This window comes from Corvus kubaryi, unplaced genomic scaffold (assembly GCF_017639235.1).
Source record: "Corvus kubaryi isolate FWS band 111438036 unplaced genomic scaffold, C.kubaryi_AGA036_p1.0 37256, whole genome shotgun sequence".
Taxonomy (NCBI): domain Eukaryota; kingdom Metazoa; phylum Chordata; class Aves; order Passeriformes; family Corvidae; genus Corvus; species Corvus kubaryi.
Window position 1 is genome coordinate 7,934,128 of NW_024581076.1, and position 20,408 is coordinate 7,954,535.

Below are 20,408 nucleotides of genomic sequence, written 5' to 3' on the forward strand. Positions count from 1 at the left end.
TGTTCTAAATTAATTTACTAAATAGACAATAAATAAGTTGCAGGAGGATCCCAAAGAGTTAAAATAGCCCACCTAAGCATGCCAAGAATACGCTGTGTCAAATCAACCTCAATTCCTTCTCTGAGAGCATTTGATTTAGGGAATAAGAAAAAAGCAGTATATGGGATGTCTCTCTGATTTAGACAGAATTATCCCACACAGGGCTTCTGCAAAATTGAGGAAATAAGCCTAGAGCTTTCAATCTAAACTGATTGAACAGGTGCTTGAAATGCTCCTTTCAAAAACTTCAGAGGCTTTCAAAGGCACAGCAGTTTGCTAGTTAGGTGTGGCTGCAAGTGTAGTCTTACAGAAGTGGGAGGTGAAGACCATTTCTCGCTAAAGTCTTGGCGAGACTGGAAAGAATCTGATACATTTGCTGAAGACATTACAATTAGGTGAACGATCCAAATTCAATGACATGATCCATACAGTCAAGACATGAATGTTACATCTATTGCCCACAAGAGGAAATGTAAAAGGCCATGGAGCAGCCATACGGTAGAAAAGGACAATGGGTGTCATACGGAGTGAGTCAGAAATGTGAAGGTGATGCAGAAGCAGGAAATCTTATTCTGGGAAGCATTATCAGGCTGCTGTGAGAAAACTACAAGATACAGCCTCTCTGTCCAGTGAAGCTTTGGTGGGTACTTGGGATCTATCCTAGCAGCCAGGACAAAGTAAACTGGAGCAATGGCATTTTAGGAATGTCTTAGAAAAATTGAAAAGAACCTGGAAGAGTTCAACAGGAAGAGTAGAACATATGCCCTGTAAGGCTGAGAAAGATTTGGTATCACTCTTTTAATAAGACTATATATACATCTTTATGACTGTTTGGAGCATTTGCTGAACTCTGCTTGGTTTAAAGTAATGCGTGTTCAGATTTCCCTTTGCCAGGCATCAAATTTCTGAGAATGTAAAGGAAAAAAACCGTATGACATTAGTTATCACGATTAGGGAAATTTTGGGTTTTGGGTTTTTTGTTTTTGTTTCTGCTGTTTTGGGGTTTTGTGTGGTTTTTTTTGTTTGTTTGGTTTGGTTTTGGGTTTTTTTGGGTTTTTTGTTTGTTTGTTTGTTTGTGGTTTTTTTCTTTTTTTTTTTACCTAGACATCCATTGAGGAAGGAGCCATGCCCAAACTGCTGAGTGAAAGTCGACCTTTCTCCACATTGCACCATTTTCCACTCATAAATGTCTTTCTGCTTTTGTCTGACAATGATGTGAACTGGTGTTTAGCAAATCAAGATGAAACTATGACATAATGTTTATAATTTAATCACGAAAAAATGTGAATCATTAATAATTTGGAGTTTCTAATAAAGTCTCAGAAACATCAATGGTATTTAGGTTCATTTCAGATATTTTTAATCTGTGACATTTGGATGGGTTTAATTTTTCTTTCCCTAAAGTGATTTGTAATGAGAATTGCTAAATTTCAAAAGTACCTAATTTAGTCTCTGATCTTTATTAGAAGTTCTAACATATTTTGAATTGTTTTAATAAAGTCTTTCTTTGGAAGTGTTTTCAATCACAGTTGAAAACAATAAATAAGTTTGGGGAACCTTTCAGAAGTCAGTAGCTGCATGTCATAGGATTTAACATAATGCCATAGCTAATATGCAATGCAAGTCAGAAATAGCCTTCTTGAAATATAAACGTCCTATAAAACCACTACTGGACATTTAAAGCAGCGTCACTTCTCTTACCCATGGTAAGAGACTGCTGTGGTTAGATTTCTTAGCTGCATAGCATATTTTAATTTCTCATTTCTTATTCTGAATTTTTAAAAATGTAATTTAGCTCTATAGAAATTGTTAAGGGAATTGTGACCTTAGCTTGTAAACTTCTGTCCATTCAGTCTTCATTCTCCATTGTCAGCATGAAGATAGACATTAGTCATTCTGAGTGTATATAAAAATATTTCACCTTTTGCAAACTGCTCTGAGGGAAGAAGAGCAAAATTGAAAATATGAACAGAATTGTTGTCTCCAGAGAAAATTAATCTTACACTTTTCCTAGGTCATAGTATCTTTCTGGATATGTCTGACAAGGAAAAGCTGCATTCAGCAGTGGAAGAAATATCTGCCCCATGATGTGGCAACTCAGGATCAGTACATGATCTGCTATGAGAAAAGAGTATAAAATTTGAAGGACTCTTTTGTAAAAAAATCCAAAGGTCACTTTGTATGTTTCTCTGTTCCATGTGATGAAATCTAGAGACTAGATCTTGCAAGGATAAATGTGGGAAATTTTAGGGCAATAAATACTTGTTTTATGTTTCCTGTAAACATTCCCTTGTAATAACTGACATATATGCTGAATAACTTTGACCCAGGTAAGCATCTCTATTGAAGTCCACAGAAGTGTTTTTGACTGGGAAGATGGAAGAAGAAAAAAAGCAGGCCATCAAAAATAGTGAAGTTAATCTTAGCTATTTGTAAAAGCCAAATGCAAAAATTTCCTTGGTCACTCCTAGGCATGAACAGTTGTGTTTATATATATGCACTTATACATAAACATACGTGCCCCCATGTATGTACTTGAGTAGTGTTCACTTTAGTAGATCTTCAACGCTTAGTACAGTAACAGATTTTCTATTATAAAAATCATATTTCTCTTCCTGGATGAGTATCTAGAAGGAAGGAAAGCAGGGAGGAAAAGTGGTGGGAGGAATGATAGGAAAAGTAGAAGGTACAAAGGATTCAAACTTTTTCATTGCACAGTTTCTGTCTCCTCTTCTGAGCAACAGCAAGGGAATGACAAAATGGAGGGAAAGCAAAGGTGATAATATAGTCCACTGGTACGTTATCACATTAGTCCACTGTTAAGTTATCACAGTCCGGAAATGCTCAGGGGCAAATAGGAAATGGGTTACACCCAGATCATATAAAACTATACAAGATAGGGAATGTTTCCATAAGGAAACACTGGTTTGCAAGCTAATGGAAGTGAAGTGTTTTTGAACCTCCTGCACTGAGGTAAACTAGCACATCTCAGCTGAAAGCAGTGAGAATCTGGCCCACATTTGCTATTATTCTTTAGGATTTATAGTATGATAATAAAATCAATGATCTGACACGCATATGTTTTGGGCATGTGAGACAGGAAAAAGAAGTTGGTTCATTTTTCCATTTGTATCCAAGACCAGTGTTGAGCAGTTACCCAGTCTCAAAAATGTCATTTATGTCTCAAAAAAATGTGATAGATATGCATTTTACTTGCATTTTTGTGGCTACTGTGGTGAATAGAATAGCTTGAATAATTGGCCTTTGTATTTGGATTTAACTACAGAAACTCTATATGCCTGTAAGTTGAAGCAAACAAGTGGCTCTGTGAGCACAGAGCCAAGACAACCTGATTTCCCAGGTTTTTATGTCAGAGAGACAGCAGCCATCCTACTGCAAAGGCTGTGTTTATGGGCTGAGCTACCCAGTGTGATGTTGCTCCTATTCCCACATCTTGATGACACAGAGCATGGACCAGTCAGTTGCTTCACATCCTTCCCTAGAAAAGGAGCCAGAGCGTGAGAGGTAGGTGAGAAGTTCACCAAGTCCCACAACTGGATGGGCAAGGATCAGTACCCCAGCTTGCACAGTTGTGGTTCAGCAAGAGGATCTGAGTGTGTATGTAGTAACTTGTCCCGAGAATTAAATATTCTTAAAATACAAATTCAAGGAGAAAAAAATTCTTGTTCTAGTCCCCAGGTTTTGCATTACATGAATGTCAGTGCTACATTGGAAAAATTGAGAAAGAATTTCAAAGTTGCTGTAGTCCCGCAAGTGTCTGTATCTCTGAAGGAAGCAAGTGGAGAGAAACTAAGAATTAGTTTATTTGTTAAGAATAGATCTAGAGATGCATTTTAGCCATAAAGTGATGGTTCTTATATAATTTCAGGTACATAGAAGATAACTGTCTAATCTGAAATAATTCTCTAGGAAAATTCTGCACTTCAGAGAGGTGCCTGGAGGATTAGCTGCATTTGAAGAATTGCTGTCACTGATATCATTCTGCCTAAAACTAATACAGGAACGTACAGTATGAACAGGAGAATATATTATTTCTTTGGGTAACGTTTCATTAACATCTGGTCCTCAGAAGAAGAGAAACACCATGTTCTATGCACAGGTTAGGCTACACAATCTTCCCACTAAAAGTGCAGAGAAGGCTTCAGAAAGGTCAGTCTGTTGTGCAACTCCTTTAAAACAATTGGGATTGAGAAGTGTCTTGAATGTGGCAAACTCCTTTGTCTGAAGTGGGTCGCTGAAACAGCCGTCTGACCGGATGCAATTCTGGATCTGTTTGTCAGATACTGGTGAAGATGGTTATCTAGATCATGCTACACAAACACAGGTTGTGTATTGCAGTAGAATTATGTTTAAAGTGCAAAGCAGTTTAACACCCAGGTACTGTGAATTTAAAAGAGTTTTTTATCTACCTTCCACTAAGTGACACCTGTGAAGTGACAGTGCCTGGCATTTGGAAATTAAGTGAAGATACAGCTGCATTAACCTCCTTAAACAGAAATTAATATTAACTATATTCGTCCCTGGCAATTTATTCCTAGGTTGAAGGCAAAAGTGCAAAAAGAATTTTTCCACAAAACCCCTGATAATATTTTATAACTGAAGTGGAAATTCCAATGAAAAGTGTAGAAAAATGTGCAGAAAAATAATGGGAAACAAAAGTGAAGATGATTGTTCCATGAAACAAAGTGAGAATTCTGAGAACAGGAATAAGAATAAAATGGAAATGGACAACCTGGGGAAGAAACAAGCGGCACTACTTTTGGTAAAGGAATTCCTATCATCCCAGGATATAAAAAACATGGCTTAAGAGGGTCTCTCTGATAGTCTCCACACAAGAACTATTTTTGTTGGGAACTTTCATTTTGGCAACAGTAGTCCCTTGAAAGTACAAGTATTTGCCTTGGGAGTCCACAGGCTCCTCTGCCTGACCGATTGACAGCTCCAAAGAGGAGGATGGGATCGTATTTATAATGGGACATAGCGGAATGCAGCTCTATCCAAAAATGCTATGGATTTACATACATTTAATATCCACATTCCATTAAGTGACATCTAAAACCCAGGGAGAGATTTTACTTCAAAAGAAAAGAGACATTGGATGATTCAGAGACTTAGTAATGGAATACAGAGCCATTCACCTCTAGGTCAACTGTCTGAGTTCAGCTCAAGTTATTATTGACCAAACATTTATACTAACTGCAGGCTGTGTGGAATATCAATGGCTTTATGGCTCTGCTAGATATACTATTTGTTCGTGTCTGAGGTGTCCATATGGCAAAAATCACCTCAGACTCCCTTTATAGTCAGGAAAAACCAGGTACTTTTAAGGCATAAATCATCTGGAAGATGTCTTCTTTAGGATGAGATTAATTGCACCCTAGAAGTATTTATTTCTCTCTGTTGACTACAAAAAGAGCACAGGGTGACTAGCTCCTATGTAGATGTTTATACTGCAGGAGTCTAAATTTGTATAAGATGAATACCACACTAAGTGATTCCTCTCTAGTCACCCTGAGGGCTGCGGTAGGTCTTCAACTGAACGTGGGTACCATAGATCCATTCGCAGGGAAATGCTAGCTCATGTTTGCCCTTGGCCTCCTGAATCTCACCTCTATTATGTCTCAGTGTCCTCTGGCAAATAATCAGCAACCTTTCTTACTCCTTATAGGAGAGATGAACCAACCTAGGGGAAGGTGCCTCTTGATATTAACAATGCCCTTTTTCTTAGTACTTGTTAGCAAAATTTGTTAGTGATAGTGTGGGTGGTCTCCAGAAAGGCACTATGCTGGGAAATGTGTCTTTCCCTGTGCTTAAGGACCTGTGTACAGTCAGGGGCTCTCTGATGCTCTACCAAACTTTCCTGCCTGGCAAATGTCAAAATACATGAAGTTGGCACTTCCAGTTGCAATCCGTGAATGGGTAAATTACTTCCTCTTGCACCTTTTTTACAAGCCTTTGTTGAGTGACTGAAATAAGAGCAGATTGTGGAAGCCTCTGTCAAGAGATTTAATAATATTAGTACTAAATAATAACATTAGCTTCATTCTCAAGGAAGTGTTTGCAGTGGCAGGTTAAGACAGCATGCAGAACATGGCATGTGAGAATTAGTCATCCTTCTCTGCTCCTGAAACATTGGCTCTGTCGTAGGTGATAATGGAAGCAGAGGAAAGTCTTCTGAAGGTAAGGCGAGCATTTATTTGTTTTAGAATATTTGATGGTATATTAACTGCTATATGATCCATACTGGGTTGTGAGATGTTAAACACAGCCTGTTTCTGAAAGTCCTGGCTCATGCCTGGCAGATGCTTTCTTCAGCAATTCCAGTGATGTCTTGCCTTTTACATAGAAAAGTGTTTGTCCTCTTCTCTTTGCATCAGCTGGTATGTGCAGACAACTGGACAAACAGCTTTTGGCGTGTGCTCAATCTTAATTTTTATTAAGATTGTTACAAAAGGCTACCCAGATGTGTCTTTGTGTTGGATGGAAAAAGACTTCTAGGTGTAAACTAAGACACCCCTCCAGTTTTGAGCTCTTTTTCCCCTTCCAGGAATAATTCAAGCTGTTTGTGGTGCATTGGAGCATATGCAGCCTCTTAAGTAACTTCAACAATTATGGTAGATCTTTGTGCTCCACAGCAGAGCTCCTGTTTATCCTAACAGCATTGCTTGCTTGCTGTAAGATCTTTCTGCTCTGTCACAGTCATCTTTCATCTCTGTCTTAAAGCCTATAAGAATGAGTTGAAATGATGGAAGCAAGCACCCCTTCACCCAGTAAAATACATCATTATTTACTAATTACAAATATCTGTCTCTTCCTCCATCTCAAGAAAATCAGATAATTCTTTTGCAGTCAGGGCAATGCTGTTAGAGTGGTAGAGACATACCTAGCAGTCTTCTAACCAAAACGTTTGGACATTGTGGTTCTGTCATATGTATTAGAAGTTAATGTAAGTCATACAACAAGGCCAGAGAAATGAAGTCAGAGGAAAATGCATATGAAAATACCAAATTTGGCTTTAGCCACAGGTACAGCTCTTGCTTTTTTTGACTACGTTGCTTGAGCAGCCCCTGTGTCTCTCCCTCACCTACTGTGGCCTCAGTGGAGCTGTCACGGCATGGCTCCACTAAGGCTGCTTGGCATTGCAGTTGAGGACATTGTCCAAATCTGGAGCAATTTAGTGACTATTTCTGTGTTACCTGGATTCCGGTTTGCTGTAGCCAAGGCTAGTGCTCATTATGGGTTGTTGCAGTGTGGATTTTGTTTTAACTAAATAAGTAAAGTCCATGTGTTCAGTCTTACAGCTATGCTACAGCAATACTAGAGTACTACGCCCATCTATTGTGCACATACAACAAACTATCTACTACATCATATTTCAAATTAAGTGACACTATATTATCTTAGGCTTTTCATAGTGGGGATACATGTCACTTAAGTTTAGCTGTGTAAAACTACCATGTCCAATTTAAACTGCTATAGGTGCTCTGTCGAGACACACAGGACATTTTTGGATATTGGTTCCAGAATATACTTATAGGGACAGCATTTAGGGTACATGGAAGGGGTGTTACTTTGGCTATTGGGTGTGTTCAGACAACCAGTCTAGGCTAAGGCCTTAACTTTAAGGTGGCTAATGTAGTTTAGATGACTCCATACATAACCTCTAATGAGGCAAGGCTTCCAGTGAGCTGAAGAAGAACATAAAGCTCTCAACTCAGTCCCTTGAGGAGAGCAACAATAAATATGGCGAGCAAAGTAGATGCAAAACAAATACATCTTATGCTTCCATGTTCCAATAAAAACAAAATGATAAGGCAGTGAAGCTATATTTGGTGGTGAATTTAGTAAAACATCTGTCAGACTTTCTCATAGAAAAAATTGTAGTCTGCTAAAAGTTCTATGAAAATGTCTTCACAAAAATTACTGATGAACAGAAATGGTTCGTATTGGAAAGGATTCTGTGGAATCAGGAAGAGGAGTGAAGATCCCATTAAGAATGGTGAACAGTGAGATTCAGTTTAAGTCAGGCTCTGAGTGTATCTCACTTAACACAAGGCATTATATTTTGACACCTATATTTCTTGATTTCCTGGTTTCTTCTCTACACTCCAGCCCAGCCCACCCCCTGCCCAGTACCTGTTTTTTAAAAATAAGCACAATTCTATTATATCAGCTAGATAGGTGTTGGGTCCCTCTATCAGACCTCCTGTGTCCTGCATCCCGTACGAATAGATTTTATCAAAAAGATGTATGGATTGGAAGGCATTTCTAAAGGAGTGAAACGATCAGGAGGATGAAGGGAATGAGTGCTGAGAAAGAATGGGAATTTTATTCTGTAACTTGTTTTCCATCAAGGCTGAAATCCATTGTAGTCAATGCTAGACTGAGATCAAACAGACATTTGTAAATACTTTCCTTTCTGTGAAACCTTGAAAAAAAATTCAAGTTTTTAAGAACAATGGTAAGAAAAATAAAGCTTACTTTTAGTATCTGCACTTCAGTTTACATCTTTCTTCCTTTTTCTAGTGTTTTTATATTTTTGGTTTTTTAATGATTGCTCATTTATTGATTTCCTTTAGCTTTACTAGCGTGGCAAATCTGAGTCTTCTGGTCCAAATGACCTACATCCATTTACCATCAATACTGTTCCAACTCCAGGCTTCCTGACACCACTTTAATGTGAATTCCAGACATTAGCATAGCACTGCAACATTGATCTGACTGATGCATACTAATACACAAAGTGAATATACACAGATGTTGACCAATCTTTTCTTTAAACCTCTCAAATATTTTTCTTGTCAAGATAAAATATTGAAATGTAGAGTGTATTTTCCAGAAGAGTGGGTGCATTTAGTAAAATCACCATTTATTTTAAAAATAATTTTTTAAATCCTGTTTGGGAAAGTAGTTAGGCACATACTTAAGTTATGTAGACTGAAATTTAAAGCCATACCACCACATGTCTAACAGAGCTCCTTCTTGCTAAATACCTACCCACCTTAAACACTTAATCCCAATACACTGAGCCTCTGTGGTCTTTAAGATTTTTGTCTCAGTGCACAGCTACATTCTTTATTCCCTTGACCTCTTGCTACTCTTCTTGGTCTCAAGCTCCCTGTCTGCTCCCCCTTCCCAGACATGGGGATGTACAATTCAGCTGTCCCAAGTGAACAGAAGTGATATCTGACATTTCCTTCAGTTTCAGCTCTCAGCAATATAGGCATGAACACTTCCAAGGTGTGGGCTGAATTAATTCTACCTTTCTATGGAAATATTCACATCTCTTTGCCTCCCAAAGTGTTTTTATGTGGCAATTTGAGACTTTTTTTTCCACTTTGCTTTGGTTTTTCTTTCCCTCCCTCCTATGAGTGCCCCAAAAATATTCCTTCATCAGCATTGTCTTTTTGACTAACAACAAAGTTGTCAAAGTAATAATTTGGTTTTACCTGACCTGCTGGACCCACATAACAAGCACATTCAGCAAATAGTGGACGTCACAAATCACTGTTAAAAGACACAATGTCTATAATGGTGACCAAAGCTCATAAATTGTAGGGATATTGTTCAAATAACCACCAATTTTTTAATAAAGCCTGAAATCGATACTCATCTGGAGTAAAACCAGTCCACATGTACCAACTGTGGGCATTTTTCATGTCTATATTACACTGTAACTTTAATGGGACATAAATTTCAAATATACAGTATGAATGCATTTAAAAAGTGCCTTGTATATACTAATTGTTCGATCTCGTTTGGACTGAGCAACATTTCAGAGATCTGATCTTGTACACTTTTTCCACAGGTATGTGAAAGTCTGGTCACTCTGGTGGTACCAGTGGTTATGTGGGAATATGGAGAGGAGGGTAACAAGCATGGAGACTTAGCAACTTTGGGCATTATTGTTTGTTACAGTGGACCACGCTGGTCTTACAAGTAGTGTGAGAATGGAATTTCTATTTAGAGTGAAATATTTACTGTCTGAATTTTGACTCAGAAAATTAAACCTAAGTTAATCAGTGCCTCTGGCACTTCCAGGAAAATATTCATAGAATCATAGAATGGTCTGGGTTGGAAGGGACCTTCAACGTTTATCTAATCCGAACACCCTGCAATGAGCAGGGACATCTTCAATCAGACCAGGTTGCTCAGAATCCCATCCAACCTTTTGTAAAAGTTCTACAAGGGATGTTCCTCTCTATGGTCAAGACTTCCTTTCATTTCCCTGCATGAAACATGAACTTTTGTCATACTTTGTTAGCATAGCTATTCTGGCCAGAGAGTAAATAAGAGCTAGAAGAGTACATAGCCAGAAAAAGTTAGAATTTCTTCAGTATATGACTACGTGTGACAACATATTTTGCCAATAACTCCACAGAAAAAAATCCCATTTGCTTTCAATGATACAGGGATTTTATTCAAAATTTTCAGCATACAGCTATTTTGTTTCTTTTTCATTGCTGGTTGTTTCTAATGAGCAGGTAGGTTATGATACACAGCTACCTGTGTGGTCTTTCAAGGTACTAAGCACTATTTTTTCTCATCCTTTGCTGATGAAAAGTCTTTCAACATTTCTGATAATTTGAAGAAATGTTCTTCCTTATACTGTGTGCACTTAAGTAAAATCTCCATTTTTTTTTCTATCAATCTGATTGCACAAGTTCTCCAAGCTGAGCTTCTTATCTTCAGTTTCCATCTCTTGTTTATAGCGTCTGATACCGTACTTAATAAAAATCTGTCATAGCCCTAAACATTGAATTGTGCAACAGTTCTAGGAAAAAACTATAGAGGTGGTCTGATCTAGTTTTGAAATGCCTCTTCTGGAGGCCTGTGCATTAGGTATACCTAGGTGTATATATAAAACATGCTTTGCATGTTTTCTCCTTGGAACTGGAAAACTGCTCCTCAAGAGCTGTCAAGAGAAGGAAGTAATGGCATAAACTCATGTTAGAGCTTTGGACTGCTTTTGCATCAAGATTCAGGAAACACTTGTTGTTTTGATCAAACTGACATGAATATCTGGCCATTTATTTCTCTATATTTACTAGAGCTGGGAGAACCCACCCAGGACAAATATGTATTACAGTGAGAGATAGCTTGAAATACAGCTTTACTCAGGTAGAGAAGGTAGTTCCTGAGTGATGGATAGTCAGTGGATGAAGCCCTGACTGCAAAACAAGAGGAAAGACAACAATCCAGAAGAGCATTTCTGGAAGAGAGCAGGCTAGAGGGTAATCATGGATGAGGATTGTAGCAGAACTGGGGTAAAATTGGACATAGCAGCAGGTGTTTCAGAAAAAAACCTAACAGGTCAAAGATGACACCAAGAAGCTAAACATGAAGAGCATGGAAGCCAGGCTGAGCAACCACAAGCAGGGATCGAGTCACAGATTTTCTTGGTAAACAAAGAAAGAGTAGCAAATATGGCATGCAAGGGTGGGTAACTGAGATCCCTTGGTAATGAACTTATGGTTGAAGTCTGTTCATTAATGGAAAATTAAAGGGAAGAATACTGAAAAGAAAAAAGCATGAAAAAGAAACCAAATATTAAAAATTACAAATGGAGGTCGTAAACGGTGTATAATTGACCTCTGCCTCCGCAGGGGAGTGCTAAGCCACAGCAATCAGAGAGATGTCAGAAGGAGTGAGATGAGAGGACCTACTCAGATGCTTTGGAGACTGCTACTCTGCACTGAAGTGTACAAAGGCAAAGGAAGTAATGGGCAAACCACTGTAGCCCAAATGGGACTGTGCTCTTTCCCTGTAGCCAAACTCTGCAGCAGCGTTAGGGAAAGGACGTTTAAGAATGGAATGAAATTGCCCAAACAAGAATTTTTGCAAGTTCACAGGATATTTTCAGACTCCAAGCCCTAGGCTAAAATTTTTGGCAAAAGGAAATGTATTGTAATTCTGACTTCTCTTAAATTAATGAAGAGAAAGATATGATACATCTTGTAGAATGTAGATCCTGGATTACACTATCATTTATTTTCAGTTGTTCCACCTCAAGGTTATTTATCTAATTATCTATATTATTTATATATTATCTAATTTCCTCAGGGTTGTCTACTCTAAATTCTGCTGTTAATAGGACTCATTGCTCTGAGTGATCAGAAAAGCTAGCAGACAATTCACAGTCACAACATTTTACATATCCATAGCTGAAAATTAACTTTAGGAAAAGTAGGACCTATTTATAGTGAAATTCACACTCTTTCAAACTTCTGATTTCAGATTTTAGTTTTCTAAGTCATGATACAGCTGTGGTTTATCATTTTGGTCTGTACACTGAGAAGTAGCAATGCTGTGCCCATTCACTGCGGTCTGGTGACACCACGATACTACACACCAGGACACACTATCTAGGTCCTGCTTATCAAACCCTAAGGCTGAGAGAGGCTAGGGATAGATGCAGATAACATCTACTGCTCTCCACAACCATGTGTCACAGGTCACCATTTAGCCCTGCACCCGAGCACTGGCCATAAAGCAGCAACTGAACAGCATAAGTTTGTTGTAAGAAAGTCCTAAAAAATATATTTTGCCTTTTTATATTCCAAGTTCAATAGAAAATTCATCTTAATTGCAAGAGACTAAAAGAGTACAGTGTTGGTTGTGGTGGGGGTTGCAATTTTTGGAAGTTGTAAAAACCGGGATGTTGGTTTTGGAAGGAGAGAGAGAGGTTTCCACAATAGCAACATGGCATTTAACTTAATTAAGCAATGAGAGAAGATATAAAACCTCTCAAAGGAAACATGCAAATAAAGAAAACCTCTCAAAATCATTAAGGTTTCATGGACAGAAAAAGGAAACTTGCATGGGAAGCGACAGTGGAAAAAATGAAATATTTCCAACTTTTGTATTTGAAAGAGTTTGGTAGAGTTGCTGTTTGCAGCATGTGTACATACTAAGGAACGGGCCTTGCAAGCAGCAGCAGGACATAGCTACATATCCTGTCCTTGTTCTTTGAGGCAATCCAAGTCACAGAAGGTGGCACAAAATGGACCTAGCTGCTCCCTGAATGCTCTTGCCAGAGATATCTGGGTCATGGGGAGTTCCAGTGGATCTGCTGGAGAGTTGGAGACACATGTATGCTTCCTACGATCTCTGGGAACATCCCTGAGGAATCCAGCTTTGGAAATAATCTCTTATGGGAACAATTAATCAATGCTGCCGGCTCAGGACTGTGCCTAACCGCACTTCTCAGATCACAGTTAATAACCTGTAGACAGCATTCAGCAGCCAAGGAGATACATTGGAGAGAAACACATGCAAAAAACACACTTGAATTTCTTTAGAATACAAAAATACTACATAGGACAGGTTTAGCATCTTAGATGGTTATCAAGCAAGAGCTAATTCTTTCACCAAAACAGCTAAATAAAGGCTTCTGTATGTGCAGTGTTGATTCAGTGAGAGACCGAGCCTTTGAAGTCTGTCACCAACTTTGAATCTGAGAAGTCTGTTTCTGTCCATGTCACTGCCACCCACATGTGTCTAAGCGTCTGTCTCTGTCTGTGGTTTTGCTTTAAATTGTCAGTTTTCCTCATGGCAATCAATGCATCATCGTCAGGACTCTGCAGTGAACAGCATGGAGAGCTATGAATAGCCATACCCTGGGGAGCTGCACACTGAGTGTCGCTGAAGGGAGCAGGGACATCTGGATCCTCGCATTGCAAGTAGCCCTATATATAGAAAGGGATTTGCAGTAGAGAAAACTAAATTACAGAACTGATATCCAAGGCACTCGGGCTGTGTTTGTGTCTCCAGTCAGCTGCATTTAAGCTTTGCTTTACCATAGAGAAAAGCCTGAGCATGCCAGTAGGAATAATAACTGATCATTGGTATCAGCAACCAACATCATGTATTCTGCCATCTTTTTCCTCACAGACCTTCAGGAAAGGCAAATATATTTATGTCCATTTTGGGCGTAAAAATAACAGAGCTTTTTTTTTCAGTGTTTGCATACAGCATTTTCCAGTCTTTTCAAAGATAATATAATATTTATGTGAAGCATAAAATAAACATACTCTAGTAGTTCCATGCTGATACATTAAGTACTATTTAACTCTCAAGAGACCTGAGAAACATTTATGAAGACAACAATACATTTAGATGCTAATGCACAAATATGATACCAGCTAATACTTGTCTTGCCACAAGATACAGCTTTATTCGTCATATTGTTGCAATATCAATTTGCTAGAGCCATGAAATACTGTTTGCATTGGAGATCTTATCCTATTGCACTTGGTAAAGTTAATGAAGTCACGAATTGATTTAGGAGAGTGGAAAAAGCCGCTTTTCACCCTGATTGAGTGTGTGAAACCCTAATACACTTCCAGATGACTGAGTGGGAAACATAGGGTGGTTTTTAGGTCAACTAGTCATTGCTTCATTAGCATATGTATTTCAGTTACCTGAAGAACTTGCGTTTAGGCACTTGATTCTGCAAATAGTTTTGCCCTCTGCAGGCTTTCAAGGGCCTGTCTTTCTCTGCATGGGTAGGTCTGGGAGCCCAGAACACAAGTGTGATTTAAGTGTTGGGGCTGGTGCTAATCTTCACTCAGCATAACTTGTGCTCTCACAGTAATATACAGAGTGGAAGCTCCAGAAGAGCAGATGACAATGTTGGTCTCAAAGGAGAGTCTGGTCCTACAAAAGGCTCTTATGAGACCATCTCTGAGATTTGGCTCAGAGAAATGGATGATAAAATAGTCCTCAGAAATTAGGGGTGATTTATCATTCAGATTCCATTCTATTGCAGTGCCTAATGTTTGCTGACTACTGGGTCTAGCCAGAGGTTTTCCTGACTCTTTCTGGTCTACTTCAACTTATCCCAGCTAAAATGCTCTTCTCTTGAGGCATTTCAGTTCACTCACAAGGCACTGAAAACTATGGACAAAAGCAGGTCACCCTTCACTTGTGGGAGGAGGGTCCTTTATTTAGAGATCATAGGCACAGTAGTCATCTAAATGTAAAGGTAAGATTCATGACACCAATGTGGCTGGATAACACCAAAAGATCAGTTTTTGTGTCATGAGAATTGCTCTGTTTTAATACTTTTTCACTAGGTTCAAAAATATTTTAGCTCCTTATAAATGTAAGGACAGGCAAGCATTGAGGTAATGGAATAAATTAGTTTTAGATGCTACTGCAGTATTATGTAAAAGGTCACCTTTTATTGCAGCAAAAACTGAAGAAGGCAACCTGACTCCTTAAAGAAAATTTTAAAAAACCCCACATGGTCTAAGACACTGTCCTGCATCAAGTATTTTTGTTTTCTTTTGGACATTCACAATTAGGGACATCAGGATGTGAGCAAGATCTTCGTTTCTTAAGTGTTCATCTGCTCCTTCCACTTACTGGCTTTGCTGGGCACTCTCATAGCGAAGTCTACATTAAGCCCCCATGGAAGCTATTTATACATCATTGCTTGGCTAAGAATCATGTTCTGTCTTGGTTTTCTTACTCCAAATCTACCTCAGGTTTCCTATAAATAGGCTTAGTGACTTGGAAAAGCAAGCACTGGCATACATCGTATCCTTTGAAAGGCATTGTGTTCAGTCATTCCTAGTCACAGAGAGAAACAGCGACATTCATGTTAAGGTGCTGCTTAACCATTGCTCTTTCTAAAGCAATTTGTAGTTTACAACTGTAGATGACGGTGTCACTAGCCAGAAAGCACCAGAACAGGGAATCCTCAGAGAAGTCAGGGATCTATGTAGGTAGATGTAGACACTGGTAGGTGTCACCAGTGGCCTCTTTCCCAGGCAGAGCAGTCTCGTAAGCTGAGATGGTATGGGCTGTTGATTCAGCAGGTTTTCATACTAATTTTGGGGTTGATGGGTAGAACATTAGCCATTAGCCTTAGTGTGAATGACTTTTATTACCAGAGAGAAATAGAGGAAGGTAATGGAAAATGCAACTTTAAAGAGGATAGTCCCTACTTATGGCAGTGTCTCCAGGTTCACCTCTGTGTCCTGGCTGCTTTGCCTGAGGCCCATGGTGGCAAATGATGGTTGCAGGGCAGCTAAAATTCCTCTTAGATGGTGCTGTCATGGACCCCAGGTGTCAGAGACTGCTCCCATGATGACATCTCTGGCAGTGTGGACCAGTTCACTGCTCTCAGCATCATGGTATTTAGCAGTTCCTGACCAGATTTGGCTGAGGGAGCTCAACCCCATCCTCATATTCAGCCTAGGATGCATCAGCAGAGTGATGCAATGCAGATAGACCCTCCAAAGTACATAATGACATCCCAGTAACCACTGCAGGAATGAAAGTTTATTGACTACTTAGCTAGTCCTTAAATTTTAGAGCCCTGATGAAGCACTCACTAGAAGTCCGAATGCTCCATGTAGCCAAAGGAGTGTGCTTGGCGCCTGAGGCAGCTGCCTCAGGAAACAGCTCTGCAAGTAAAACTCACAGAGCCCATCTCTAATGGAGATTTTTCAATATTTCCTGAAAACTTTCCCACAGAATGAGTCAATAATGTCCATTCCCACTTTAGTTATTGTTGGACAAAATTGTCCTTACGAGTTCTCAGAGATGCATATTTCCACTTTGAAATAAAATATTACCATATTAAAAGACTGAAAATTGTGTACTCATTGTAAAACATATGTTTTCCTATTGAGTAACATCTCCTTTTACCTGTAAGGAAAACTTATTCATAAAAAAGTAAATCTAATGCCTATCCAGAAAGACAATATCTCAGTTAGTTACAAGCCTACAGATTATCAACACTAAAAATACCCCAACCCACAAAATATGGCTTCTTTAAGTTCCCTGAGCTGAATAGGGTGCAAGAACTTGGAAAGATCATAAATTTCTCAAAGCAAATGCTCATGAAATATCTCCTGCTTGTGAGGATGTTCAGGTACTGTGGTATAAAGCAGAGTCTGAGATAATAACCAAGAGAGTGAATATAATGCACATGGTGGCGGACTGTCTCTCAATCAGGTTCTTCCCATTTAGTCAGAGTGGAGAACCAGGGAAGTCCAAAGTATTCTGCATGCCATGGGCCTGCTCCTCAGTTTTTGTCACAGCATGACTGAAGAAAAACTGTTTTGAACCTGTGCCTGGTGCTTTGCAAGCCAGAGGCAGACTGTGGAAGAAGTGGCAATGAGCCAGCTTCTCTAGTTCAGTGTCACATGCAAATTCACCTGTAAAGGGAAATCCAGAAATTCCACTTTATAATTGTATTTATTCATTCTGCCTTAACTGTTACTTATTCTCATGCTTTTTTTCCCCCCTGAGATAACTTTCAGGAGAAGGCATAGTGTTGAATGCATTTTGCCCCAAAATCACCTCGCCCAGAAGTGTTGGCAATCTTTTGCACAGCACTCTGGGAAACCTGTGCCTCTGCCTGACTCTCCTCATAATGAAAACATTTCTCCTTAAATCCCAGCTGAAACTCTTATGTTTCTATTCATGCCCATGGCGTTTCTTCTTCTCACCATGCATTATTGTGAAGAACCTGTCTCTATCACCCTGATAACCTCCCTGTAGGCTCTGGGGAGGCTGAAGCCAACTCTGCTCTAGGCTGAACAAGCTCTCTCCTCTCCTCTCCTCTCCTCTCCTCTCCTCTCCTCTCCTCTCCTCAGAAACTCAGGGTGGAAACAAGGAGAGGGAGTGGGAAGGAAACTGTTGGTCCATACTATGGGGCCATTGTGCTGTTGGGTCTCTCCTTGTTTTGCCCTGAAGCAGAAGAGAGTAAGCTGTGCTTTAAGATTAATGGCATGGCAAAAATTACATTTTTAACCAACAAACAACTTCTTGAAGTAGAACTTCACAAAGTAGAAGACCTACACTAAAGCAACGTCTAGCAAGGAGCTGGAGGGAGATTTACAGTCACTTCATGCTTCTGTAAAATTGTTTTAATAAACCTGGAAGTTTATCAAGCATTTAGGAAAGTTAGAAAAAACAGTTCAGTGAAACAAAGCTGTTCTGCTACAGCTAAAAATATATTTTTAAATGAATACTGCATTTTTTAAATTAAGAAATTGGACAAAGTCCTACAGAACCCTGTTTCAGGTTTGGCATTAAGCCTCCAAAAATACTATTATGGTCAGTCTCTGCTACTGAAACATTTACTATGGCTGGATGCAGGTAGGCTTGGTCAGTGTGAATGATGCTTCTAATCTCCTTTGCTCTTGATGAGTATGTTTTTCACCATGTTCCAATTCAGTAGTCTGTCTCACTGCAGCACAAGCTCCCTGCCCCCACCCCATCAGATTTTATTACTTAACTCACAGATTTGTATGAAAGCTATTTTTGTTCCTAGCAGGGTGCAAGGAATTTTTTTTTTTAGATAATTACTATGCTGGTGTTGCTTGTCTGCATTTTATTTGGGATATGTTTAAATTTATAAGTTGATAAAAGTGAGCTTTCTGTTTGATCATTAAATGGTATGAAAATTGGTGAAGTAAGACCACAAAAAAATGGTAACAAAAACATCTGATACTGTTGGAAAAAAAAATGACTTCAGAGAAGTAAAACAATATCTTATAATTATTTCCTCTATGGGACTGGAGACTGAAATAGATCCTATAACCTCTTGTCATCGTTTAGACAATGTTCTAATTACTGTGTGCCATGTTGATCTATTATGCACTGTGTCGGAGCTTGTGATGTAGCTCATATTAAGAAGTCTAGCTTTCCTTAATTGAAGAGAAGTACCTTAGGCTTAAAGAGTTAGCTGCTACTTCATGAATGAAACCTTGTATACTCATTTACTGCGTGCTTCATACCTCATTGCCTTGCCCCACAGAAGTAAGTCAACGCATATTTTGTTTGAGATGTTGCTGGATACAGTAGGTATACCTCTAGGTTTTGAGAAACAGACACAAATTAAGCAAAGATATAGTATCTCCTCTAACATTCCTCAGAGCTTTCTACTTGTTTACAACACTCAAAAAAATTTCTGCATATTCTTTTTTTTTCTCTTGTGCTGTTTTCTGCGTGATTTTTGAGGGTAAGAAAAGGAACTAACTGTATATATGCCTGTTGTTGCTCTAATGGCTTTCCATATTCTGGTCCTTTTTTAGTCTTGTTATACTGCAAGATATTTGGAGCAGGAAGCTGTGATAAATTTGAACAGTGCACCTCACAAAGACACTGCTTCTCAAGGGAACAGCTGAGCATTGCTGTAAGTCTAATATAAAGAATGTTCATGCGGTGTCATTAATTAAAATAAAAAAGAAGTAACTACTGCAGTTCAAAACTTGCTTTAATACATCTTCCAGAATTAAACTCTTAAAAATTATTGGAAAAAAAGGATCAAGAAAGGTAATGGTCTATTTAAAGTGAAAAAATACACTGATCTTTCTAACTACTGTAGATAATGGAATTCTCTCTCTTTCAGCCCTTGTCTTTGCATGTGTCTGAAGGAAGACTCATTTTTCAAAGCATAAATTTACCACATCTTAGCATCTGTTTCTATAGCAACAGCTAAAAGCACAATTCCAACATAAACCCAGTGTACACAAACCAAAGTGTTTATCTTTACTTTAGAAGGATGTTTGCTAATCCTTGTGAGAATATAGAGAGAATATTAAAACCATTATGTACTATAAAGCTCTGACACAGAGAACATATCTACTCTTTAACAATTGAATTGCTCTTGGTTCCAAATGATCTTTATGAAAGCACAGTAATTATTAACATGGCACCTGTGTCTGAGTGAAAGGTAGTTTCTCTGAGATGCGCCAAAAAAAGTTGCATATAAACCCAAGTGTTTATTTTATTTTTTCCGGCTTTCAGGCTCATGCAGCGCATTATTTTGATTAGTCAGCTCATGTGGTTGAGGGTAACTTTTGAGTTGGATCCTTCCAGCTTTTCTTTTCCAGGTAAAGCAGGCCCATTCAAACTGCCTTTATAGCTATTTCAAAGTTTCATGAATAGGTGCACACATGCACATGCACACAGGTCCACACACAGTCCTCCATGGTTTCAGGAGCTCTCAGATTGCAAATATCACCAAAATTCCCACATTGTTAATCTTCAATTATCAAAGTTTCCTCAGGAACTTCCATGAATTATTGTTGAAATTTCATGTATTTACTGATATGCAACTATTTTTACAAGCCTTTGTGGTCAATTTTATATTTTATTCTTGAATCCAGCATGTCAGGCACCTCTATTTAGAATGCAAAATGTTTGACCAACTTTAGCAGAGATGATCAAGTCATCAATGTGTAAGAGCAGGCAAATTCAGATCATCCTTTCTTCCTTTTGTGAGCAGAGATGGAAAGAGTTACTGAATAGCCTTGTGTTTTTCTAACAGGAAAAGAAGAAGGGACCTAAAAAAAGTCTCTAAGTAACAGTGCAGGAGGGCATGG